At 41.6% G+C, this 27,907-nt stretch overlaps 1 protein-coding gene across 3 annotated transcripts in view; it reads left to right on the top strand.

The window, feature by feature from the left end:
• Positions 1 to 4,208: 4,208 nt before the first annotated feature.
• LOC121187765 (SPRY domain-containing SOCS box protein 4-like) overlaps positions 4,209 to 27,907 on the top strand; it is a 45,758-nt gene continuing 22,059 nt past the window's right edge. For 2 of the 3 annotated variants that reach the window (XR_005894623.1, XM_041047171.1), the window contains exons 1-2: positions 4,209 to 4,549; positions 17,955 to 18,042. The gene's annotated coding sequence lies outside the window, so the exon portion shown is untranslated. Of the gene's footprint in view, positions 4,550 to 17,954; positions 18,043 to 22,862; positions 23,053 to 27,907 lie in introns of those variants that run through there. The other variant, XM_041047173.1, reaches the window with a different exon arrangement.

Below are 27,907 nucleotides of genomic sequence, written 5' to 3'. Positions count from 1 at the left end.
TGGTTTGGCATTTTTTTCTGTAGCCTACTGCTTTTTAATTTCCACTTCCACTGAAGTGATTTGTCATGTCTGAGGTCCTGCAGAAGGAAGCAGCAGGTATCTGTCATTCCAGCAATTTCACATTTCACTTTCAGTAAGTTGGTGGACTCACAAGAGGAGAAGTTTGAAAAAGAATGGTCAAAATAAAGGCAAAAGAAGCAAAGGCCTTTTTAAGCAAGTTAGTTATTTACACCTAGATCTATAACGGATATGTGAAAATAATATAATTTTATCCAATCAAATCTGATTGGATAAAACCAGCTAGCCCCTTCTTCCATATATGCAGAATAATATCATGGGTCAGAGGTTTGTGTTTTGACCTCTATCAGCAACAAAACTTTGTCTACATTTCCTAAAGAGAGTGGTTGTGCTCTTAGTAATTTCTCTCTCATGCTATAGCACTTGTGAGGGAGGTGTAGGTGGTAGCTCTCTGCAGCTCTGACTCTGTTGATATGTGCCCACTTTTGAGCAGTCAAATGAAATCTTAAGGATTTGATATGATTTCCCACCCACATGTTCACTTTCACTTGCAAATTTGTCTCATGACAGCGGTTGAAGACGGTCTAACTACTGTTTACCTGTGACTTTAAAGCATCCACTGCGGTCACAAGTGGCAGTTAAAAGCTATTGTATCAGCACAAGTGTAGAAGAATCCAGTTACACAGCTAAAATGTTTTTGACATTATCCACTGTAAACTCATGGTCATACGGGACTAGGTGGCTGTAGCAGCGACGCCCCTGTGAGTCCTGGATTGAGCAAAGGCATTTTATTACTTAAGCATTAAACGTTTCATCTGTAAAAGGCAGAATGTGTTGTTTCTCCTCTCAGAAGTTACATGGTCTCACCTTAAAGAGCTCCCTCTGGAACCAAGACACACATCATACAGCTGTTTGTACAGTCTGAGCACTGCCCTCTGAGACAGGTCAGCCTGTTTTCATGTGTAAAATCAGTGGAGTACCCCTTTAAGATCAGTTTGCATTTAACACCAATGCTTTTATGTATTATAAAATGTCTGTTTGTCCATGTATTATTCATATCTTACAACAGGGTCTTTTAATTATAGTTCAATTTAGGCTACAATTAAAACTAACTGAACTAAAGAACTCACTGACCACTCATCCACTTTCTGTATGAAGTCTCTGTCCCTCCACACCCTTGGAGACTCTGTATGTCCCCATTATCTTGTGCACCAACTCCTCTTATCCTAGACCAGACTTAAAGAACTCTCACTCTTCTTGCTTCAGATGTTTGCCAGTAAAAGTGGAGAATGACAACTACAACATATGGCTGACATGCACAAGGAATCACACACACCACACTGCATGCATGAATTAAAAAGAAAATGCATTTGATCTGCCTCCTTTGCTATTGCTCTGTTTCTTCTCCAAGCACTTCACCCATATTTAACACGGCTGCTCTGTGATCACTTGGATATTGTTAAGACACCAAACCAATTTCATACCTTTCCACTTCTTAGACATGGATGCTTTTACTGTTTGGTGATCCAAGACCTGAAGCTTAATCTTGCTCTCTTGTTATTTTTACAGTGACGATCTCTATGGAGCAAGTAACAGGAGACGAGAAAGTTTATATTAAAGGAAGAGTTTGACAAGTTCAGTATAGTTACAAGTTAAATATAGTGCTGTTATAGATGGTTAGCTTAGCTTAGCACAGGGAGAGGAAACAGTTTGGTAGGTTCTGTCCAAAGGCAACAAAATCTGCCTACCAGCACCTTTAAAGCTCACTCATCAACATGCTATGTTTTATTTGTGTTATCTGTAAAAAAGCTGAAGTGTGAAAATGTCAACTTACAGTTTTTTTTTTGTGGGGGGGCAGTTTTACAGGAAGTCACTGTTCAATGCCAAGAAATGGTAGAACACATAACCACAAGCTGTTGTTTTTACACTTAAGCTAACCATCTCCCGGCTCCAGCTTCATATTTAATGGCTAGACATGAGAGTTCTTTGATCTAAGTAGAGAAAAGGTGGATTGTATATACACAATGCAACACTGATTTTCAACAATCAGACACAGAAAGTTTGAAAACATGAAAATCATTCTTGTGACCCGAGGCTAGACTTCAATGAATCCACAAAACACATGAGCACGCTTAACACTGGCAACTGTTTGAACCCCATCGCCCACTGTGGTGGGCTGTGAGAGGCACGCTGGCTTGGGTGAATTCAAGGACATCTCTCTGTCTCTGTATCTCATACACACACACATAAACACAAACACAAACACACACAGAAACAGAAACACAAACACAAACACACACACACACACACACACACACCCAAATCACCTACATATGGGAGGCAAAGTGAAAGGAAGTTCAGCCAAGTCTAGACAAAGTACTCCCCTGTATTTTCTAACAAGCAGAAGTCCTCATGGTGATTCAGCGACATTGTTTTACTGTCAGTACACCATCCAATTATGGCGGGCTCCAAAGCTGGTCCGGGGAGAGAAAGACCCACAGGATGAAGACGTGACACAAGAGGACCGGTTAGAGAGAGACAGCTGGGGAACTAGAAGGAGAAAGCAAAAGGGAAAAAGAACGGTAGATCCAGGGGAGATGACGAAAGATAAGATAAAATTTATTGATCCCCATAAGGGGAAATTGAATTTGACACAGCAGCACAAGGGAATGTAGTTAACATTAAAAAGAAAGAAAGTTCCAAAGGAAGAGAGTGAAATTATCTGATGCAAAGTATCTGTCGGAGGACTTGGGGAGGGTTCAGTGCGTGCTGGTGAGAGCAGCCATGGCAGCTTTCTCTGAAGTCAGCACAGAAAGGCAGGCAGACGAGCACAATCACAATCACACACACTAACTCCCTCTCTCTCTCACACAGCCTCATTCACAGACAATAACTTGCTTTTACACAGCAGCAAATCCAATGCAGACACACTCACAGCATGGGATCTCTGAGTCACTGTCAGTCGGCACTGTCGCTGTCTCACCAAGATCAGCTTTCTGACTTTATGAGTATCAGACGTTTCGCTGTCTGTGGTTACAGCTATGAGAGATAGACAGAAAGAGTTTGACATTTTGGGAAAAAATGCTTATCCATGTTGTTGCTGAGGATTAGACAAGAAGAATGATACCACTCTTATATCTTAGCTTAGCTTAGCACAAATACTGGAAACAGGGGGGAACGGCTAGCTGGGCTCTGTCTAAAGGTAAAAAAAAAAAAAAAAATCCTTCCATCATGTCAGCCATCATTTTGGATAAAACAAACTATATACATATATAATGTGCTAAAGTTGTTTCTCCGTGTTTCCAGTCTTTATGCAAGAATAGCTAACTGTCTCCCGATGCAGTTTCATATTTAACAGGCAGACATGAGAGTGTTATTGATCTCATCTGACTTCCGGCAAAATAATGTCAAACTATTCCTTAAATTATTCACTGCAGAGGAGCAAAGAAAATATTGCATTTTTTTACTGACAGGCAAGTGATCTCTGCTGTGTTAAACCCATCAACTTAAATTCTCAGCTCTCTTTGGATTTGATTTGAGGCCAGCTGCTCAGGGAGCCAATGAACTAGTTTTCACAATAAGCCTAATTTCATCCAGGCCTTTATGCCCACTGAGCCTACTTGCTCATATTTAAATCTGCTGTTGATGCATTTATAGGCGAGATAAAGATAGTTATAGAAAGTGTACAACAAATTTTGTTTTGTGAAACACTTTTATACAGTATAACATCACAAACTTAATTTGTCTGAGTAAAAATGATAAATAATACCTTTTTTTATTTAAATTCTAACCTTATTTATAGGGCCATGGCTCAAATACAAATGAATTAAATAGAAAACAGTGGACAGCTTGCGATTATGCTCAGGATAAAACTATGTAAGGCATGAAGTGGCCTCCACCCTGCATCAAGTGCTTTAAACCTGAAATTCAACAGGAAGACTAGTAAGGTAACATACAAAATAAAAGCATGGAATTACTCACATTTAGGAAAAATAACTTCCAGCAACATAAAATATACAAAAATCTATACAGAATCGTTAAACAAATTGTAATGCAACTGTTGTACAAAAAGGCTAAAAATAACATTTTAAGAAAAGACTTTCTTCGTGCACGTCGTGATCGGAAAAAGTGTTGTTATTCTGACTGGCTTGACACCAGTCACCTTTTCTTGATCCCGGCGCTCCAGCCAATCAGCTGCTGTCAGGGACACATGAACGGTGATAATATCCACGGAACAGGCTGCGGGCAGGAGGAACAAAGAAAGCCGACCATTCCCTCTGAAGCGTCCTTTCACTTCGTCACTGCAGATAAATGTCGACTTGGCAGAAGCAATTTTCGCCTTTGTCTTACCACTTCTCCCTACACCCCTCCACCCCCCCCTCCCTCCATCGAGAGTCACACTGAAGTCCGACTGTTTGGTTTTGCTGAGGAAAGAGGAAACTTGGCGTCGTGAGAGGTTTCCTTGAGGTCGCTTCTCTCGAATCCCTCTCGCCTTGAGAGAGACGCGGGCTGCATAAAGGCATAACGCACGGTAAGTTTGATTTTTCTCCCTTTCCTAAGACCGGGATATTGAGTCGAAAACAGCCGTACAGCGTCGTGACTGTGGTCTGCTGTCGCTTTATTTTGCAAGAAGCTGAAGGAAAAACTCAAACTTCAAACTTTGCTCTTCTGTTTTCTGAGGCAGCGATAGCGCCGATGCGTTCCCTTCGCACCCTGCCGGGAGAGCAGAGCCTTTCCCAAACTCTGTGAAATATTGTGTCATTTTAGTGCTTCATTGCTCCCTGATAAAGAGACACACCTAAAAGAACGAAAAGCAAGATATTTTCTGTCTGTTTGGTGTCCACGCAATATTTCGGCATAAAAGTATTTAGGCAAGTCGCTTGTTTTACTTATTTGAAAACAATTGAACTTGTTGATTTGTTTAGTCACGCACTGAATTAACTGGTACTGCAGCAATAGCTATGGATCAGTACCACACACACACACACACACACACACACACACACACACACACACACACACACACACACACACACACACACACACACACACACAGTGGGGTCCGAAAGTGTGAGAGCACTAGTTAAGATGCCTCTATTTTGCATTTGTTTTGAATGCATTCTTTTTCATTACACATTTTAATGTCTTAAACAATTTAAGTGAAAAGTTAAATCTCAGAAAAGTGGAGATGGATCCAGAATATCTTCAATTTTTGCTGTTTTGTTAACATCCTCTTTTGTTTTTATGACAGCACACACTCAGGCTGCATGGACTCCACAAGTTTATGCTAAACCTGATGACCCATGTTATCACAGCAATGATCTGACCATGTTCCAAAGAGCTTCTTGTGGTCTCACAGGATGCTTGTCTTTCTCATTCTTCAAGTGTATCCATGAATTTTCAGTAGAGTTGAGATCTGGTGACTGTGGAGGAAAGACCATGACAGTGTCCTTGGTCTTCTCTGGTTTTCAAGTAGTTCTTGCAAAGCTTTGAGGTGTGTTTGGGGTCATCATCCCACTTCAGTGTGAATCATTCTCCACAAAGATGCAGATCAGAGGAAACAGCACGTCACTGAAGAATGGAGAGGTACTTCTCCTTCGTCAGGGTGTTGTCAGTTTGTTGCAAGTGTCCAACTCCAGAGAAGGCCAAACACCCTCAGACTTGAATATTCTCACCACCATGTTTCACTGTGAATTTGATTCAGTGCAGTATGATTCTGTCTCCTGTTTGTGTCCTTACACATACATCCTTCTGTTCATCTTTCTGCCATAAATCTCAGACTTGAACTCATCAGTAAATCTGACCTTGTTCCAGTCATCTACTGTGAAATACTGGTATTTCTCTAGCTTTTCTCAAGTTGTTTAGAAACTGCCACTTTTGCAGATTCAAATTTTGTTCTTTATTTAGCAAATTCTGTATACGTTGCTTTTCTATCCCTCAGACAACTAAGCTTTATATATTGATCTGCTTATGGTCTGGTCACTTCGGTTCAGCCTGATTGTGTTTTGGATACGGCTGATCTAGTTCCTGCAAAGGGTTTTAGAGTTCCATGCACTGCCCCCTCAGAAACCTTTAGTCTATACTTGATAGTTCTGATGCCATTTTTTCCCCCACTGTTACTTACTAAACAATGATCAGCTGGAAACATGAGACCCATATTAATACCAGGTAAACACTGGCTGCAAGTTGAATAACTGGAAGGAGCCTCTAATGAACAGATCAAATCCACCTGCGTGTCATCTGAACACATGCTTCAATGGAAGAGATACAACTCAAGAAAATCTGACCTTTTATACAGCGCTGTCAGTCAATGTACACAATTTTGTTTTAAAGTTGATTGCTGACCTAGAAATGGTGCAGAATCTTAAATATTTTCCATGACATGACATTACTTGTGTTTTTTTTAAGTGTTTCTGAATGCTCAAGCTTTCTGATTATTTCCAGGTTTATGTGAAAATATTACCGATTTTAATTCTGGTCTCAGACTTTTAGTCCCTGCTGTATACATAGCCATTGTAAACTGACCTTAAATTGGTTATTAGAATGTCATTCAAGCTCTGAAGCCACTAGTGACACATTACATGTATAAAGTTAGGTTTTCATGGTACAGTGCGTACAGATGATGTCAGTACTAAGCTGCTATGATTTGAATGGAAATTTTGACTTGTTGTTTTTCTCCATTTAAGAGAGAACCGTGCACATGAGGCAGTGTCTGCTGTTGCAAACCAGGTAGCTGCCTTAAAGGAACACTTTTATTTGTGTCTCATTCACACATAGATCAGATGATAGTTTCAGTTCTTATTGCAAGCTGAGAAAGAGCATATGAGAGAATGGACCTATGTGGTTCTGTTGCCAGTGTTGCTTATGGTTTGTGGAGTTTTGAATTTAGCAGAAGCAAAAATTCTCTTTTTATCCAAGCTTCTGCTTTGACTGAGCAATTGCTGACATTGTTTCAGGTGAGCAAACAAGGCAGGCTAATGCCCTATAAAGTGCACTATCTGACTTTATTCTGTAACCATTTGATTCAACGTTTGCCTCCTGTTCAAAGGGTAAATGCTTTGCCTGTAACTACACCATCTGCTTTGCCCTCCTGGGCATTGGCAGGCTACTGTCCAGATCAAGTGCTATGAAAGAGTTGTGTGGGTGGACCACAGCAGATGGTGAGATGGAGAACATAACTGGCTGACCATAGCTGCTAGCTAGGCTAACTGTTGTGATTGTTGCTCTTGCTTTCAGTTGTGTGTAGTTTAATAAACAAAAGCTGCAGTCGTTTAACATGTAAGCAAAATATATCAAGGGTGACTTCCTCGCAGTCAGTATTACAAATGGTTTGAATGTTAATTAGCTTCAATGCACAGTTGAAAGCCAGCTCCTATTCCTCCATCACAGAGGAACTGTTGACCCCTGCCCTCCATTTTCAGCCATCTGGGGTTTGACCCTGTGACCCCTGTGACATCCTATGGCCTCCCTGTTAGCGTGTGGGTGGGTGGCATTAATGTGCCCAGGTTCACAGCATTCAGACGTCAGTTCCAGAGTACATTTTCAATTCCTCCAGCATCTACCAGGAAGCAAATAAAAGGTCATTGGTTATTGGTGCTTTGACTTTACCTGACCTTTTGGACAGTTTACAGTTGATTGCAACCCAGTCATTGATCTGTTTTTGTGCATCCGTCAGATGTATGTGTGTTCTATCAGACTGAGAGAAGTGGGACACAGCCATAGAAATAAAGCAGTCAACTTATATTTTGTTTTCCTGCTGTAAATCACACTGAGGGAAATCATGTCATATTCTTGTTTCTGTTCTTCTTTAGAAAATGAAAAAAAAAAAAACCCAACCATATTCTCTTTTATCCTGACTCAATGGAAAATGGTATTTCATCCCAGCTATGTGTAAAAGTCAAATTAAATTAAAATATTTTGGCTTTGTAAAGATAAATCAGAAGTCTATTTTATTGTTTTTGTCTTCAGCTTGTAAAATGAGGTTTTTCTTTTCTCCTCTGGCTTGAACTCCTCTGGCTTCAGCTGTCGATGGTAACTTTACATCTCAGCTTGCTAATGCTAATGTTAGCGCCCTTACCTTATTTCCAGTCTCAGCTTACATTGTTACATTGGAGTGGGAGAGTCAAATGGCTGGAGATGGATTACAACACCGCTATCTAACAGTCGGGGGTTTAAACACAACACACAATGAACCACTGTCTGCCACCAATCTATACATGTAAAATATTCCTTAAAAATCAATACAGTGTTAGATAAGTTAAGAGATACATTATCATAAAGGATAATATTGCAATACTCCCTTGTGAAGTATTGTCACACCCGTAATATATATGTTATAAGCTAATATTGGTCAGTAATACAGTCTGGTGGAGTTTTCTGTACTGCTCTTTTGTCTATCAACCCAACAGCTGAGGCTGGATACAGCTGTATTTGTATGTTAGTTTTCAGGGCTACCATGGACAATTTGGTTCTTAATGCAGGTCTGCCCTGCTGAGCAGTATGTAGCACGGGTGGATAGCAAACGGTCTGTATTTTGAAGTGTTGTTGTGATTTCATCTGTCTGATAAACCAGCCAGGCTGAAATGTTGGTATCTGTGTACATGTTGTACATGTTGCACTAGGTTTGAGGTAATTCGAAACTGTGCCACCTTTACATCTGTCCACATCTTGGTCACAGTTCTTCAAAAAAAAAAAAACAAAGCAAAACTAAGGGATCTATAGCAGCATTGTTTATGTCAAATCAAGTATCAGTCAAGGTTTAACACAAAACTCGTACTCACCAAAGATTGTTTTTTTTTTTTTTTTTTTTTTTTCCTTTTGCTATGGAGTCCTATTTCCTTTTCCATCTTCTTAAGTTTTATTACTTATAGCAAATCAGATTTCTTCTAATAGAATGTGAGTAGAAACGTCTTTTATAAAAGCTTCCTGAGTTTGTTGTTCCTCTTTAATGTAATTGTCTGTTGAACTGATGTAACAGGCATCTCCTGCTAAAGACTTCGCCACCATCTCATGAGATGCAGAATGAAATATGAAACATATGAGTGCACATCGCTGAAGGCGAACGCACTAATGACTCTTACACTAGGCAGAAAATGGCACGTCATACGGATTAACACTGAGCATCACCAACAAGCAGTCAGCTGTAGTAACCTGACGGAGTAGCCACAGTAGCTATTGATGACACAGCTGTTATGCTCACAACATCACTATAACTGGTGGGTTTTAAGTTGATAAATGAGGCCATAAACCCAGTCCTACCATTGATCATGAAAATGAGGATCCAGCATGCTTTGCTTTTTTTGCTATGGATGTGATGTTCTTAATATTAATATTATTTTAATATAATATTAATGGGCTGCGCTTTAGTCAATATTTCATATTATTCCACTCCACTGTCTGAACGAACACACAGAAAAACATGTAAATGAGAACAGCTTTGTGGGGAATTTGGCTTTATTAAATTACTGTAGATGAGAACACAGAGCGTAGCAGACAAGTAAACAGCATAGAAGGATGAAACGAGCTGAATCTAGGCAGGATGTGAATACAATACAATGATGTCATCGATATGCTAATTGGCATGTTACGTCATTTGGCAGGCTTTAGCTACTTTCCATTGAAAGTCGTGGTTTACAGTGGTTCCACAACAGTTTGCAACTACATCCTCAATTGCGCACATTGGCCAAATGCGGTCCAGCCATATACAAGGATCTGATCAAGTTTTGTTACAGTGAGCTGAGAACAGAGGATTTGGATTCTGCTTTGGTGACACAGTTATTTTTGCCATTGTAACTACTGCTTCCATTAGAGCTTCTACACAGGAATATTTATTTCTCATTACTGTCTAAATTTTACAGTTGTTTTTGAATCATTATTATTACATACGTTTTACATTTTTTTGTTTATTTTTTCTATGAAATGTCCATAAAAATGTCAAAGGTACAAGATATTATGAAATTGATTGTTTTGTCCAATCATTTATTATTACATAAGACAAGGAAAAGAACCAGACAATGTTTAGTGTTTTAGAAAAATGCCCCAAAAATGACTTTTAAAGCTTACGAGGTTATTGTAATAATTGTAAAATTGTCTGCCTTTCGGGCTAAGCAGTTAACTGAATAATCGTTTCAGCTTCATCCTTCACATCTCGTAAAATGTTCATGTAATCGATCTACCCAGGCGCCATCCCTCGCCTAAACTGGAATGAACGTGTCTCGACATGGACAGTCTCTGGTTGTGTTCTGCATGTGTGAAAGGGTGTCTTCTTATGTGAAAGCAGCTTAAGACAAGTTAGGTCTGACTTCCTAAACTAGCCACCTTTAACCACAGAACTCAGACACATTCAGAAAAGGGTTACGCAAAGCAGTGTGCAAAGTTATAGCTACAATTTCAGTTGGTCAGCTGCTTCATGTCAGGAGATGTTTTTTACCAGGATGTAGAAGTGTTGTCTCTCAGGGGATCGGCATACTATAGCTATGTCCTGGAGGGATTCCTCTGTAGTCAGAGCATGTCTGATAATTGTCCATTTTGTCCACACTATGTGTCCAGTCACTCCCCACCATCCCACACACAGTCTCATGCCCATGCTGGCGCACACCCACACACATGCACACACAGTGGTACAGACACGCAGTCGGAGCTGAGGCTGTTTCAGCAGAGGGGCACCGGTGCTGACTCAGTAGAATGTTAATGTTGTGAAATCCCATTAAAAGCAATCCAGTGCTGAGCAGAGCCACGCATGGGCTTTACGGGACAGCAGGTCATTTTGAAAGGCCAGCAGTGCCCTTGTGTTTGCACTGTGTAATGTGAGTCTAATCACTAGAGTGGCTCCCACTAAACTGAATTGCTCTTTTAAATCTGAGCCACTCATGTTTAGTTGCTCCTGAGGATCATTTAAATGAATTTGGATGCTTGTCAGTGGTTGAGAGTAATTGTTCTTAGAGCTGCAGCTGCACTTTGCTACCTGCAGTAAATACTGCAGAGTTTTGCCCTGTTGCTTATGACACTGTTGTGTGGGGAGAAACAAAGCAGAAAATAAAAAATAAAAAAAATCAGTTGTTTCTGTTTCCTTGTCTTGATGAGGCTGATTGAGCAGCAAGAGTATCACCATGTCCCATCAGGTTCAGTTGTGAGCACCAGCTGGACTTCACATGGGTCCCTCTGTGGACTTTTTCCACAAAAGGACCCATGGGTAAAGGCCAGTTTATACTTCCATAGAATCACTCTTTAGAAACCACAGCAACTGTGAGTGATCCGCTTGGTGGCATGTCTGTCAGTGGCTGCAGTAATTTCAGTAAAAGTAACTGTTGTTCAACTTTTCAGTGTTTCCCAGAGAATTAGATTCTATTTATAGGTCTCCATTCTGGCAGCCTGCCACAAATGAATAAATGTATGGGAAATACTGCATTTATTGGCTTCTACTCCAACATGATCCACTCACTTTCAGGTCTTAATGCAGTGCTAAACTCTAACTGCCCACCGTGTCAGTAGTATGTCAGTAGTCTCTGATAGCAGCACAGTGCCACTGGCTTCACACTGTCAGCACTAATTAGATGGGACATGGACCCTTTTTCAGCAAAAAGGGTTTCTATAACATACACACCCATTTGAAGCACATCCTACTCATCGTTTTCCTCCCTTAAGCATGGTGTGTCTGATTATAACAGGATAGGTGACTGCTCATGTCAGCCAAAGCTTCCTGTCGCTGCTGGGCGGCTGATAGATGCTGAAGATTGGATTGTCACCACTCTCTTCAAGCAGATGACGGTTGTTCCTCACCGTCGAGAGAAGTCAGTGAGAGAGAGAGTGAGAGGGATGTACCGCACAAGTAACTGGGGCTGTTTATCTTTCACATCTGAGAAGGATGTGGTGTAAAGCCCTCCTCCTGGAAGAAGCTTCCACCCACATGCTTCTATACCGGCAAACTGAACCTCTGCAGTGTGCGCAGCGTTCAGCAACGAGCTCCTCCTGTCAATGAAAGGAGTCGTTAGTATGCTGACAATAATGGCATTGAATTGTGGTGAGACGTCAGAAAATCCATCTCAGGTGGATGTGCTGTAATTTTACTTTTGACAACAGTTACGTTCACCATGTTCTCACTAAATGCACAATGCAGTCAGTATAGCATTTACATAATAGTAGAATTTCCAATACAGAGCTGCCTTTGAGATGCTTTTCTAATGTAGCCCTCTTGCATGTCTTTACAGCAACATACAGCCCGTAAAACTTTGGCCGTTATTCCTCACAGATGTGCAGATGACAAGTTACGTCACATGGATCCTCCCGGAGATGCAGATGCTGGAAGAATGAGATAGGAGGTGGATGGTGGGAAAACTGAGTGAGACTAAAAAGGCAAATAACGAGACACAGGGGCTGAGTAGATGGGTAGAATAGCTGAGTGGCAAGCTGGTGGAAGACGAGGGTTGTCAGTAGAGTGTAGCTGAGGATGGCTGGAGAGATTGTCCTGAAGTCTCAAGCTCTCAGCCATTTAGTTAATTAAGGTTTAGAAAATGTCTTGTAACCGAAGCCATTATCCCGAGCTCTTACAAGCACAGATAAGATAGATGGTTGTAGTTCTGACAGTGAAAACAAGGGGATGTTATTGGTTTTGGTGAGCAGTCAGAAAGTCCATCTGATTTGGATGTGCAATAATTTAACCTAAATAATAGCCTCAGACAGTTTGGTGTGTTAATAAGTTCCTTTAAATAACTGAGACTTTAACTGGACCTTTTTCTTTATTCTGATGTTTTAGTGGAGCTCCAGGGTTTCTTAATGTAATATAACTGTGCTGTTGTGTAGGATGATGGGACACTGACATTGCTTGACTCTTTACAGAGAACTGTGGTGGCTGTTTTTGACCTGGACAAAGATTACCTTAAAAGCCGGCAGCTCAGTTTCAGTGGTATACAGACGTATTCAAAAGAAAAGATTACATCTGAGCTGGAAGCAGGAAGTTTCCTCTTAAATGTTTAAAACCAGACATCCTCCCACCACCGCCTACCTCATCCTCTTTCTACCAGCTGCCTTTTCCTCCTCCCACTGTATGCCTCCTCCTCCTCGTCCTCATCTGTTTTCCTGCCACAACAATATGCCATGCAAAACAGTGTGCCCGAACCACTGGGTCACTGTGAGGGCAGAGTCCACAATCACACAACTGTGAATCATCTTACCTCTGGTGACCTCTTTTGCAGCGGTGTGTATATGTCGTAGGTGGCTGCTTGCTGCCAGTGTTGTGAAACAGAAATGGGGATAGGAGGAGCACGACAGATTCACATGTCGATATACTGAAGCAGAACTTTATGTGAGGAGTGTTTTAATAACTCCTGCATACAATGCTTTGCTTACATGATATAGTGAAGCTTTACTCTCTGCTTCAACTTTTTTTGGTGTGTGCATGTTTAATTTTGTAAACTTTAATATTATAGAGCTGGTAAAACCTCCCTTTCTGCATTTCATATTAGATATGAATTATATGATATGAGGAAATGTGTAGACAGAGCTCCCTGTACACAAAAAAGGAGAACACACACAAACACACACACACACACACACGTATAAAAACCCACCAAAGGATCAGTAGGAACTAAAGCTAGGCTACAGTTTCGGCATCATGCTGTCCTGCTCTACATGTCCTCTGATGTGACTTGAAGACAATAGTTCTCATACACATCCCCCTACCTCTAGTTTCAACCATCCCATGAGCCCAGCACTGACATGAATAATTGAGTTGCCCAATGTACTCATGGATGAGCTCCACTGGAATCCTATTGCTCCGCTGACGTTCAACAGCTTTGTCACCTGCTCCCCTGCAAGATTACAGGGTCTTTGTTCACAGCAGTGGGTTCCCTCCAAAGAACTCTCATAATCTTTCCTGTGACTCTATTTTTTTGCATGAATAGTTTGAGGCCATGTAGGTCTATTCACAGTGTGCACACAAAGTGAAAGATACCACAGAAGTAGCAAATATCTGTATTTGTTAAAAAAAAAAGGCTTCTAGATTTATCAGTCAGAATAACTTTATTAATCCCCGTAGGGAAATTCTTGCACTGTTAATTACCTTGTTATTGTTGAGATAAGTTTGTTGTGCCAAGGTACAGTAGTCAGCCACTGCCCATTGCTCTGGGTTCTTTTGAGGTCAGGATGAAGTGTTTGAGGCACAGTGTTTCAGGGGTTAGGAGAGGTTAGATCAAAGCAACACAAAAACCGATCAGATGCTTTTCACACCACTGTGCCTTTTTTTGTCTTTTCCATATTTTTTAAGTAGAACTCTAAGAGTTCTCGAGCACAGCAACCCATTAATTATCCAAACTAATTCACACCATGTTTGACTGTAGCTAATGACGTATTTTCTCAGGGGTAGATGAGGCCACAAGCTCTGCTGTGGCACACTGAGATAATTTAGCCACTAACGTGTCGTGGCACTTTTGATCAGCTAACATGCCTCCCGGTTAAGCTCCATGTCATCAGAACCATCCCGTGGCCTACATGCACAGCATGTCAACTCATTTTTGAGCATATCCAGTTACACTTGTTAAAATGCACTGCTAATTGGCTGATTTAGTGGAGGAAATATGTTCAGGGATGAGGCACTTTCTGTCCGACTTGCTCTGCAGAGATGTCAAACTCAGGACTCCAGGCTGTAAACATTTAGTTGCATTTTTGGCTATTTTTGGAGACTAGGGTTTAAGGTGCTTCTTGCAGATTTGTCTTGGTTTTTATAACTCATAACAGTGTATCTCTTACCAGGAAAAAGAGAGAACACAAGGCCCTCATCACACTAATAAAGGTGGGCAGCTCTCTTTTTGTTTTCATGTAAATCTTTCTTTGTTATTGCAGCGTTATTTACAAACTGTCGGCCGAAGAAATCTTTATTGTACAAACTAGTGGCTGCCATTTCAGCCTAGACCCATATACAACTGACTCAGTAGAAGTGGTCGTCGCTTGAGAAAGTGTTTGGATTGAAACGAGTTTGGAAGAGGAGGAGGTAGATGAGGCAGAAACGATTGAGGGGCTGTAGTCTCCCAGGGGCCTCCTGCTGATAAATGGTTCACCCCCTCTTCCCTCTAACCATCATTAAAAATGTCAAATCATTAAAAGCTGCAGTTGTTCATAATCCCCACCACCCCTCCCTCACTGATGGTACATTATCTGCCAGCTCAGCTGGCCTCTTTTTCGTCTTGTTGAGCATGTTAAACTGCACTCCCAAGTGTTTGTGAGCTAAATTGTACCTCAGTTGCTGTGAACTGATTGTCCTTTTTGTTATCAGCGGGTGATAAAATGGCAAGGGCACAGCAAAGCCGAATTGGCAGTACAGCAGATGCTAATAAACAACTGTGTACTAGTTCAAAAATGTCTTTGCAGTTTGGTTAAGGGCCTTGAATGAGGGCAGCGTGTTCCTAAAAAAGAGCATTAGGGTTGGATAATACCCCAGTAGAACTAGTCCATGTAACATGGTGTCCACATCGGAAGGCAGAACGGTTTATAGCTGTTCCAAATGGCCACACTCACAAGACGGGGTGAAAAGCTGACCATTGTAGAGAGGAGAGAGAAGCGATTCTGTTTTACAAAAGGGCACAATGGCCCAAACGCACCATACACCTAATCTGTCCAACCGTCTGACAAGCTCTTGTGAGTATAGTGGCAGCTTGGGTTTAGATACTACCCTGGGTTAATAAAGGCCGAGTCATGAATTAGTGGTATTTGACCAGAGGAAACCATTTGACGCACCACCTCGCATTACACTTTATTGAATTGGATTGCAAAAATCTGTGTTTAATGTAAGGGAAGCTCCGCAGATACACTGAGGACTGCTTCCTCTGAGGTGATCTGCCTCTAAACTAATGAATATTTCCACGTCATTCAGATCACCTTGACTTTTGTTTCCACACCAGCTCACTACAACAGCTCACTGACTGTTACTGGATCTGTGTGTGGGCAGAGTGGGAGGAAGCAGGTGGTGAGGGGCACTGGAGAGAAGGCTACTGTGTAGGCCATGCAAGCCTGCTGTCTTGTTAGACCACACATAATCAGGGCCTGGATCAGTTAGTTAGGGGAGTGTGTGTGTGTGTCTGTGTGTGTGTGTGTGTCTGTGTGTGTCTGTGTGTGTGTGCGTGTGCGTGTGCGTGTGCGTGTGCGTGTGCGCGTGTGTGCCTGCCTGCCTGCTTGCATGTGTTTACTTGTTTTTTCTCAAGGGCTGATAATTTGGAAGCGATGCACCCTGCTGCTACTGCATCTAATTCACTGGATCTTTTATGAAGCCATTATACTTACAGCCTAGTTCAAAAAGATCCTATTTGAGCTGTAGCTTATTACCTCAGTAATATTGTCACGGGTGCTCCTGGGATTCTAGACAGTTGTCTAAAAAGTTTGCTTTGTCTTCTGAGAGCGGCTTTGTTTGTCCTCACTGATCAGCTCTTCATTAAGTTTTCATTAGTAGATAAAGTAATATACTGTAACTTCATTTTTTACTGTGTTGGGTTTCCTAATGAACTCGACACCTTAGGGGACCTCGACGTCTTAAGAGGGGAGCTGGTGTTTCGGTGCTCTGCGGTTCATTTAATCATTTAATCAGCGTGAGAATCCACAAGGCCCCATTGATAGCTGATTCATTTTACATCTCTGGTTCTATCCAAACCCACCCCGCACCAGTGCAGCACTCCTTTCATTGCCAAACATTCCCCCCTTTGCTCATTTGAATACATAATTATCTTTTAGTAAATGCTGTATTGCCAAAGTGTGCGTGTGTGTGTGTGTGTGTGTGTGTGTGTGTGTGTGTGTGTGTGTGTGTGTGTGTGTGTGTGTGTGTGTGTGTGTGTGTGTGTGTGTGTGTGTGTGTGTGTGTGTGTGTGTGTGTGTGTGTGTGTATAAAAAGGAGTGAAGGGAAGGACTTCAGACTAGTAGTTCATATTAATCAGAGGTGATTTCTCATTGACTACATTTTCACACGCAGATAAACAGGTTACTCTGAGAAACCTGCCTGTTAACTAATTTTTCTTTTAATTATGTAATCTGATAAAAGAAACAGTTTTTCTCATTTACATGTTTTGGAAATTGGGTCTCTGCCAGAGTTTAGGATTAACATATGATGTAGAAATGCCCTGATTGCTGATATTGCTTCACGTTTTGAAGACTCAGCAGACTGAATTTCCACTCCTGCATTTGTTGTGGAGGAGCAGCTACGGTGTTTTGACAGATGGAGTTTTAAGAGTAAAAGTAGTGCTGGACCACAGAGAGTAAGGCTGGCACTGAAGCTGCAGCAGTGCTCTCCCCCGTCTGTTATACAGCTCTCTCAGTTGCATTAGGAGCGAATTATCGATCAACATCTGTACTTCGAGCCTACAGTCATAACACCATGAAAGTATAAATGCAACCAGTAACTGTTGACTCAGTTTTTCCTCCCGGCCTGATCACCAACTCAAGCTGCTAGATGACAGGCAGGGGACCCCCCCACCCCGGCTTTTTTAATGTTTGAAGAGGAATCATCTTAAAGTTTGATGAACAGGCTCATGAATATTCAAAAGAGCAGAGGTCTCCCCCCTCTTCCCTCTCGTTCCTTTATTCCTTCCTTTCTTTTTTTCCCTTTGTCACCGTCCTCTTATTCTGAGTGGCTTCATCCTGATTTTGAACTGAACCCAAACAAACACAGGTTTTCTTAGGAGGACATCCATCAGCGCTGTGGTGGCGTGTATAATGAAAAACATTATGTCAGAGCGTTGCCTCTAATTGTACCATTGAGTGTTTGGTGTTGGAGCTCATTAAGATGCCCTGACAACTGTCATTTAGAGTATTAGTAGCACCTCTTCCTCGGCTGCTGTAAATGGAAGCAGTGTGCAGTGGCCTACAAGGCGAACATGTATATTGTCTGGTTTAATAACACAACACTCATCTAGTGTGTTTTAGCGTCTCTCTGATCAAACCATTACCTCTTTTCTCTACAGGATATAACCAGAGCGTTGATGTTGTGACCTGTTGACTTGGCAGAGATGCACTTTTCTCAAGACGCCTGCGCTCAGATGGATTAAAGAGGTGAGCTTCCAATCCCAACTCTGCCTCACCCACTTTCATTACATACTTGAGCAATGCTCTTCCGTGCTTTTCCATCTACGTTCACATTCCAGTGCTGGTCAAAGCTGTGCATTGTGTCAGATGATATTGGTGGTGATGGAGGCATGACCTTCTGTTCATTCAACAAAGACTGAATACAGAAAACGAAAGTGAAATACCCCACCAGTGATGAGAAGTGGCTGATTGTTAGTGATGTTGGGACAGATTCAGTGACTGATTTCAATGATCGACCTCACATTCTAAACCCAGCTGTGGAAACCTGATCAGACTGGCTTCTGCTTACCTTTAGGTACAGGGAAACTGATCCAAGGAGGCTGCTAAATATTTCAGCAGGTCCTAAAAAAAAAAGAAAGAAAAAGCAGCTGCTATGCAGTGCAGGGAGAATTTTGTCTAAGGTTCCAACCTGTGTGAAAGCTTACGACACTAACCTAAGTGCATCACTTTAGAATTGCAATACAGCATGACCCAAATGCAGGCTGATCCACAACTAAAGATACAGAATCGAGTATTTCCCAAAACTACCAAACAACTAAATGTATGAAAAGTAAAACATCTGAAAGTTAAATAACACTGTACTTAGTTCTGACTTTGTTCACATTTGCCCTGACACCAGGATGATAAAGGTGTTTTGTGTTACAGGCAAATGAATCAAGACCACATCGTAAATAATGCAAACGACCTCTAAGCACCACACACACAAAAAAAAATCCATGTGGCCGAGGTTGCTATGGCACTATATGAACCACGCGGAAGTGTCAGAGGTGTCCCAGAGCAACGTTCAACTTAACACGTACCCACATGGAAACTTTGTGCTGAATGCTGACAGAATAACAATATGCTTGGACATGTGAGACTGACGTATGCGTCACATGCACCAAATCAGTTCAACACAACAACCTCCCTTGTATGACAAAAGGAGGTCTGTTGAGGTGCGGAGAGGGAGACAAAAAAAATAAAAAACCAAACAAAAACACTGTACTAATGTGGTGCAATCCAACTGAATAGCCATTTTTAAAATAAATACTGTGTTGGCTTGGATTATAAAATATGTTTTTCCTTGTGGAAATAATTTTTTTTTACAGAGTTTGGGGTGATATTGTCTAAGAATGGAGTTGCTGTTCCTGGAAGATGGCTCTTGTGTGGTAGTTGTTGGGGTCACTGGAGCCCAGTGGACAAGAGGCAGAGTACACACTGAACAGGCCATTCATTATCACATCACTTACATGTGTACATACATGGCCACCTTAGAATTTGTATTTGAGCTTGTGTGAGAAGCATCGATTCAACTCAGTGGTAAAATCTGAGGCTGTAATGTGAACTCACTCACACTTCTACCCTGTCAGTCTGCTTAATTTCCACATTAATGAATTGTAGTACACACAATGGATCCCGCAGCTATCCTGATACCCAGAATAGCACCAGACTTTGTCCAGTATAGTTGGGTGTCCACTGTAAAACAATGACTGGGCTATTTTCTGATCACATCAGTGTGTGAAGCGTCTGTTGGCGTGCTGAGGGTGTACTTGTGTATATGCAAGCTGATGAAAGCATGACAAAGATGCAACTCGGAGCTGAAGCAAGCAGTATCTCATGCTGCCTCGCATTCTCATTCTGCGGCGACAGAGAGGCGACAAATTAAAGGCAAAACCTGAATAAATGAGTGGAGAAACAGAACAGATGCAGACACTTCCACACAGGTGCACTGTATGGTACATTTAAACAGTTAATATATCCGTTCATGCTCTGTGGCATAGATAAAAATGCTGAGCAGGCCCAGTTTGTTCTGGTTTTCTATCAATATGGCAAGATGATGTGCAGAAATTATAGGCACTGATAAATTTGGTAATTTCCTCTCCCTGTAAGTGTAGGTCCATTTGTCCCCTTAAAGGGAAGAGTCACCACAAATACCAGAGCTGATGTGTCGCATTTTCAATATCTCTGTCTGTGAATGTGAAAATCATCAAGCTGTAACTTTGTCCTGTTTGTTAACAGTTTTTTGTTTTATTTATTTATTTTTTTGTGGTGTAATCAGAATCTTTCACTGGTCATTGGGGAGCTGCAGTGTGAAAAACTGCGTAGCCTACTTACTGATCACACTTCACCATGAAAAGATTTCTGTCTTCTCTCCAACACTAGGGAGACATTACCATGGAGGCAGGTTTACCTTTTATGTCGGGGTTGTTTGGATTGCTCTCTCGTGCTCTTAGAGTGGGTTAGCTTTGGCTCCCACTTCCAACATGCGGTTGCCAACAGATTCTTCTCCAGGGTAAATGGAGACATAGAGACTGCAAACTACTACTCATCCTCAGCTGTTGGGTGTGTCTTTGTCTAAGGAGCAGGAAGTCATTTGGACAAATAGCCCTATTATTGACTGGCCCACTACCTTAGTTGACTAGACTCTTTGCCCTGCACTTTGTAAAAATCACCCATCTACTGTCATGGAGACAAAAGGACGATGGTTGTAATTTGTTTTGACCTTTTACTTTTTTCTTGCCTGTTTTCCCAACCTTTCTGTGTCTTTTCCATCAACTGCCTCAGTCCTGTTTACGTTCTCGGTTCTTGGTTTTGTCTGATGATTTGTAAATCAGTCCCTTAATGACTGTGCAGAGTACCTACCCACACATGGATGTGTATTGAGCAGTCTGGACCCTCCCTTTCTGATCCCTACTTGAGGTCATTCAGCTTCTCGCTGCACTCCCATCAATACACCAGACCACGTCAAAACAAGGCCGTCCTGAGGCAAGCAGCAGCTGCCTTCTGCATAGATGGCTGTTGTTGAATCCCTTATGAATGTGGCGAGTGTGCAGTTTTTGTACCGTGAAAGCTCCAGTGTGGTTTTTCTTGCTTGAGTTAATTCGAGCAAAGTCGTATTGAGCCGATATGCACAGAGTTCAGCATACGACACTTCTCAGGCTGAAGAGTGCAAGCATGCAGAGAGGAATTCTGTTGTGTGTTTGCTGAGGAGGGGGGGGGGGGGGGGGGGTAACAAGTGAGGGAGGAGCACTGTCTTGTCTCCCAGGGGAGAAAGATGAGAGGGCTGGAAGCATGGATACATAGGTAGAGAGCGGGGGATGGTGTCAGAGCCTGAGAGAGAGGAGGAGAAAGAAGGCTTGGCCGGGGTACCTTTTCATAACTGAGCTTGTTGTACAAACAAATCTTAGTCTCAAAAAGTCACATCCTTCTGCTGAGCAGAACTTACTGGCTTCAAATCTTACCGCAGCCAGAGAACTGACACTATTCAGTCATCTGACAAACATTTTAGAAACAGTATAAAAGACAGTTTAACTTTGCTCAGCATTATTTGGCAATCCACAGTGTTGTCCAGTCAAAAACATTCAAGCAATGTGACCTCATGCAAGAAAATGTATTTATTATTATTTTACTTTGTACTTATTTTTGGAAAATGGATCCAGAAATGGCAATATTTTCCACACAGTTTAATTCTCAACGTTTAATTCATCCAACAAGTTGGTATTAGGGTATAGAATCAGCATCAGCCTGCACAGCCAGGCTGTAGAGTTTTAGTCCTGCTTAAAAAGTTTTTTTTCTTTTATTGATTTCAGGAAAGTAAAGAATTCAGACTGGATCAAAAAAACATTCTTTAAAAGTAGGTTGGAGAAATGCATAGATGCGAATGTCCTCATTAAGATCAATAGCAGAACTACACAAACGCTGATTTACAAATCAAATGTGAATGGCAGCATTCAGTATCGTACAATGTGATACATCTCCATTTGCATTCAGATCCATACGAGATAACACAAACTGAGGCAAAGTTCAGCTCAAACCGAAGTTTCAGCTTAAGGGTAGATTTTCAACCACCACAAGTTCCATTACTCTGTGAACAGAAGAGGAAGCAGAAAGGTTCAGTGTTCGGAGGAAATTTGGTGGAACGTGAGCTCCTGGGAAATTTAGAAATCAGTCTCTCTGCACTTTCATACAGAGTCTGCTTGTCACAGTACACATCTATACAGCCAGTGCAGGAGAAATACATGGGATGCAGAGTCACTGTAAAAAAAAAAAAAAAAAAAAAATCAAAATCAAAATGAGAAATAAGCTCTCTCCGCGTTGTATCTGTTCACAGTTTGCTCCTGGGATCGACTGCTGTCTCGGAGTGAAAGATAACACAGACAGTCTGACTTACCCGAGCTGCTTCAGGGCTTTATTAGGTTGATTTTGTATTGTAAAATATTGTGGTATATCATTAAAATACTTTTTCTCTCCAGCTGAGCTGAGCTGAACTGACTGTGCAGCTGTCATCTTGCTGTATAAATGTGTGTGCTGGTGTGAAAAAGAGAAAGTAGGAACGTTAATCCTTAATACCTCAGTTAGTAATATCACAGGCTAGATTTTGGACTGTCAGCTACAACCACTGTTGTAGACGCACTTCAAAAGAGCTGGTGTTTTCCTCAGTCCACTCTTTAACTCAGCAAAGAGAGACTAGAAATGAACTGTTAATTTGCAAATGTGGCAGAACTGTGTCTGAGTGTGTGTCCACATTTCTTTCCACTGTTTTTTTTTTTTTTTTTGTGAGAGGCACACACTCAGTGCATCTGTGAAAGAGTGGGTGGTTTTATACTGCTTGGGAAAGACTTTGAGCGTGCTCCACTCTAAGCCCTCCCCCTCTCCCTCCCTCCCTCTCTATCTTTCCCTCTCTTCCCTCCTCCCTCCAGCAGCTGTTTTCCAGTCTTAGCTGGGAACTGGAGCCAGGCTGTTTTTTTTTTTTTCCCCCCCATCCTCGCGTCACAAGCAGGAACTCACCGACTTACCGACAAACACACACACACACTTTTTTTCTTGTCTGCCTCTGCCCTGTCCCACACTCGTTGGGCTGTTGTTGACTGTGTACTAACCTCATTTTGGACTACAGACTGAGGAGCAAGTATTCCCACTCTTCTACTTGGCTGCTGTGATTGCGTGTTCACATTGCTGTGTGAGAGCCGCCTGACTGTTCGGAGAAATGCTTTCATGGTAAGATGTCTCCCTTCTCACGGGCCGCTTCTGTCTCTTGACCTCTTGTTTGTGTCTTCTTTCAGTCTGTGACATTTTCTCTGGTTTCCCGTTCCTCTGTTGGCAAGACTGCTGCTGGGCTTTTCCCACACTGACAGTTTCTAAAAGTCTCTCTGGCTGTGTGCTGCAGCATTCTCAGGGTGTTTGCATGTCCCAGAAAAGGGCTGAAATGAATGAAATGAATCAAATCTGTGGCATTTCTCTTATGAAATTCAGTATGGGGTAAAAAGTTTAGAGTGTAAGTGTGAAGATATTTATTTTGATTTTGAGATTTTCTTCACTTATTGTAAACACTAGAGCTAAGCTTGTTCAGTTTCAGCTAGATGCTTACAGCTAGTTAAATTTTCCATGTTTGGGTCTGAATGTGAAAAGAGGGGACTGTGTTCCTGGCTATGGCCTGGCTATGGCCAGCATTTAGACCTTCAGTGTAGTGTTTCACACACGTGAGCCGGGCTGAGAGGTGGGAGAGTGACACATGATTGAAGACTTTCCTTGTTGTGTTACTCCTTTCCTTGTTGGTCCTCCAACAAAAAATATTTGGCCCCACGACGAAAGCTTCTGCTTCACAGTTTGCATCAAATTGTTTACATAATTTCTCATAGACAAAAGCCTACAAGGCTTTTTGACCTTGTGACATCTGATAATAGTCAATAATTTGTATCTCAAACACAAATATGAGGCAGTCTAACCAAAACAGCCTGCTAATATTTTCTAAGGCACTGATAGCATTAGCAGCACTTTCACTGAACCGTTAATGAAGCAGGTCACTGTCATTTCTGAGTAATGTTTTGCCAGAATAGTATTAAATAAGCTGTAGCTCTGTTAGCCCTCATTTACTAATTGAAAAATAATGTTAAAAATGTTATAGAACATTGGTTTGTGGCTGATCCTAAAAACAAACCACTGCTCTTCAGTCATATCTAACAAGTTAGAAGAAATAGTTTTAGTTGTTGAATTGTTTCAAGTTTTTATTCCGGAGTGAGACCGTAATATGCAGCGTTGCCTTAATTACCTTTTGCAGAATCTTCAAATTTCATTTCATGTCACACTGTATGTGATGGGTCTAATAAAATGTTGTTCACAAACTGTGATATTACAAAAGAAAAGAAGCAGCTTGTCGTCCCGTGCTGCTCCCATGTTTTAAAAAATAAAACAGTGAACAAGTTGTTGTCATCCTCAACAGAGGAGGAGATTTTTAAGCCTGTTGTGAACAAGGAAAAGAAGGTGAGAGGATAAAAGATGGTAATAAGAAATGCTATTTTTGCAAAGTGAGTGAATTAAAAGTATGTTTTCACCTGTGGTGTTTCGCTATCTTGACGCGTGTTCTGCTTCATTTCCTGTCATGTTCTGATTGGCTGGGTTGTAGCAGCAGTCATGTTGTGGGGTTTTGGGCCTGGATTTCTAACACTGTCAGAAATTTGATGTCTAAATAAACAATCAATGGACTTGTCTCACAGTGCGATGCTAAGATCACTGTTTTGGATCGACAATCAATGATTTCACAAGGTTTCTCTCACAACTCTCGTCTGCAAAGTCCACAAGGTGGCTGAAGTCTGCCTCAGAGAACCAATACTGACAAAGTTTGATGGATAGATGCTGCATGTCTCCTCACATTGCCTCACCTCTGCTAAAAGTTGGTCTTAAACCTCATCTGAGCTAACAAGCAGCAGACCACTGGCGTGCACATAAATTCAACACCTGTGCAAGATGAAAATACGAGTTAGGTGATGAGCTGGTAATGAGGATTTGTAGTCCAAAAACACTGAACTCAAAGACTGCAGCAAAACAAATATTTTAAGTCTTATTATGTGCTCAGGATACAGATTAGAGGTACGTCCGATTTAAAAAGCTGCATCTGACACCGTCGTTTGAGCTTAGATATTTACTTATTTATTTATTTATTTGCTTGTAGAAGAAAAGAGGCGACATTGAGAGCGCTCAGGGAGCTCTAAACATTGGAATTCACTGCATATCTTCATGTCAGAATTCAACCACTATTAATGTTTTACACTTTGGATTTTCACTCTAGGCTCCTCTGGCAGTCCTTTCTCTCCACCACTGTTTAATTTACTACCATCTCTTATTTATTACCTGTTGTACAACAAACTATTTAAATATTTTCATCCATTTCTGTCCGCTTTTCCCCTCACTCATCTTGTACTTATGTTTGTGTTTTCCTTTATACCATTCAATCAATATCAAATAATCAAAGACTGTGCAGAACAGCTGAATATTTTAATGTTCTGATTACGGAAAGTGTAAGTGGAATCTGAAAACACACACTCGGTGTAAAGGTCACACTTACTGTTCAGTTTGTATGTCGTCATCTGTGAACTGTGTATCTGCCCATTTATTCACCCCTGTAATGGATACTAAGCTAGCCATGTCTGTTTGTCACTGTCCCAGTGAGAGGTTGTGTACATGCTCATACCCATGTCGTCATCGCCCCCAGCTGATTTTCCGACGCCGGTGTGCAGATAAGAGTGTGTGGTGTGTGTGTGTGTGTGTGTTTGAGTGGGTGATACTTCAAAGTCCCCACATTACCAGTCTGCATTTGTGTGCCCTTAAGCCAAATGTGCGGTTTTGTGTGCGCGTGTGTGGCTGTGTGTGCGTGTGTTTGGGTGGGGGTTGCTTGTGTTAAGGCTGCCTGTGTATGTTTGATATGCTAACAATGGTTGTCACGCTACCAGCGGCCTTCTACATGTCACTGCCTCCCTTGGTCGAGATAACAAGTTTTGTGCCATGGAGTCTGGTGAAGTTGCATCTTAAACAGTCCCAGCTCCTCCTCGCATCCCATCTCTCATACGCCCAGAGCGTAGGAAAATCACTGGGCTGATTTTTTTTTTTTTTTTTTTTTTTTTAAAGAAGTGGGGCAGATAAACTGAAGTCGAACAGTGGGAGACGATGCAGAGATTGTTCTTGGTTTGTAGCAGCTGTATTTGGTAGTGGATAATCCCTACCACTAAATTCAGCTCTCTTAATCTGAAGACGTGTCGGGTTAGGCTGCGCTTCTTTTTCTTGTTCTTACACTTTTTTTTTCCTCTCCTATCACAGTTCCACCATGACCTGTCACTCATTTGACCGATTGCAGCTCTCTCAGCTCTCCCCTCTTTCACGTTCCTCCTTTGCTTCTCCTTGCCTCTCATCTCTTCACTAAACTCCTGATCAGCTCCGACCTTCTTGCCAGCCAGCTTTACTTCCATCCCATCACTAACATTTTAATATTAATTCCACATCTTATCCTCGACTCCAGGTGCTGTACAGTAAGAGGGTGAGGCTGTTTCCTTTCCACTGTACAGCACATGTACATTGTTGGTGCTTAAAGTAATAGACAACAGTCAGAGTAGCTGGCGACCTATTCTGGAGGGGAAGAGATTTCTAGACATTAATATCCATGGATGCTCCATCACTCCATTCTGTCGTGGTTCTGCTGTTTGTGAGTGTGAAGCCAGCGTCATGTCCTCTTTTTGCCTCATCCTGACCTTGACTCCCGATCCCCCGAATGTGTCTCGCTGTCTCTTAGTGCTCATCTAAAATGAATGACTCCTGGTTATATTTTCACAATCAGGAGTGGTATTGCACGACAGCAGCAAGACTTGACAAATGTGCCGAGTTTTTCAGCACGTTTCAAAGACTTAAACAACTGTAGGGTGTCCACAGCTGTTTATGACAAAGGTTGTTTCTCCAAACTAAGCTTATGACTGCTGACTTTACTTACATAAGAAATTATTACATTTGCCTATGAGAAACACCTATGTTTAATGTCATCAAGTTAATTTATTAGGGCTGCGACTGACAATTGTTTTCACTACTGATGGATCTGTGGATTAATGGTTAGTCAAAATTATTTTCTTGACTAACCATTTGGACTTAGGGAAATTGTGACATGTTTTCGTCCTCTGACGTTCTGCAGACCAAAGTGACACCTTTAGATTGTTTGTTTTGCTCGTCCGACAGGGCTGTCCCCCAAAATATCCATATTTCTGGTTGTAAAGTTAAACGATTAATCAGTTCGAACTCAATCACAAAAGTTTTTCATCAGTTAATAATCTATATATATAATTATATAATATAATTTCAGCCATAGTATTGATCACAAAGCTTGTGCACTGTTAGGGTTTGTTGAACTGATGGCAGCTGATGAGGGTGTGTGGTCTCTTAGTCATTGTTGGTTCGTCACACAACCATTAGTCACTATGACACAGTGTCAGGATAAAAACTGCTGCTCTCTGTCTGACTGCCATGTTTTTGTTCTTTTCCTGTCAGTAGATATGGTAGATGAAGGGTTCAATCAGTCACAATCAATGTGTGTGTGTGTGTTAGGAACAACCCTCTGCACAGGAGGGCACAGGCAGCACTGCTGGTCAAACACTGGGGTGCAGTTGATTTGAAGTTTGATGCTCACCAGCTGGAAGGTGCCTTTCTGAAGTCATCAGCTCGTGTGGATGGCATCGAATATTCCTGAAGGGTTTGTGTAAGAGAGGCAGACGGGAACACTTCCCTCTTTATCTGTCCTCCTCTCCAAAGCACCCCCTGTTCAGAACAGACATGAAAATAATGACATTTCTTCTATTCTTGGTTCATTCCTTGGTCATTTCTACTAAGTTATTGCTGCAAAACTTGAAATCTGTAGGAAACACAGGCAGATGATAAAGTGAGGAACATCAGATTTTGTCTGGCTCTCAGCATGCCCCACTATGTCTGTTATACATACTTAAAAACTCACACTTAATAATGTAATAATAGACTTGGTCCTAAACTCAGACAGACCTCTTAGACTTAAAGGGCTTTAGACACTCAACACCAGATTGAGTGA

Source organism: Toxotes jaculatrix, chromosome 9 (assembly GCF_017976425.1).
Source record: "Toxotes jaculatrix isolate fToxJac2 chromosome 9, fToxJac2.pri, whole genome shotgun sequence".
NCBI classification, from domain to species: domain Eukaryota; kingdom Metazoa; phylum Chordata; class Actinopteri; family Toxotidae; genus Toxotes; species Toxotes jaculatrix.
The sequence above is the reverse complement of the archived record's forward strand: the minus strand, read 5'-3'. Positions and strand labels throughout refer to the sequence as shown.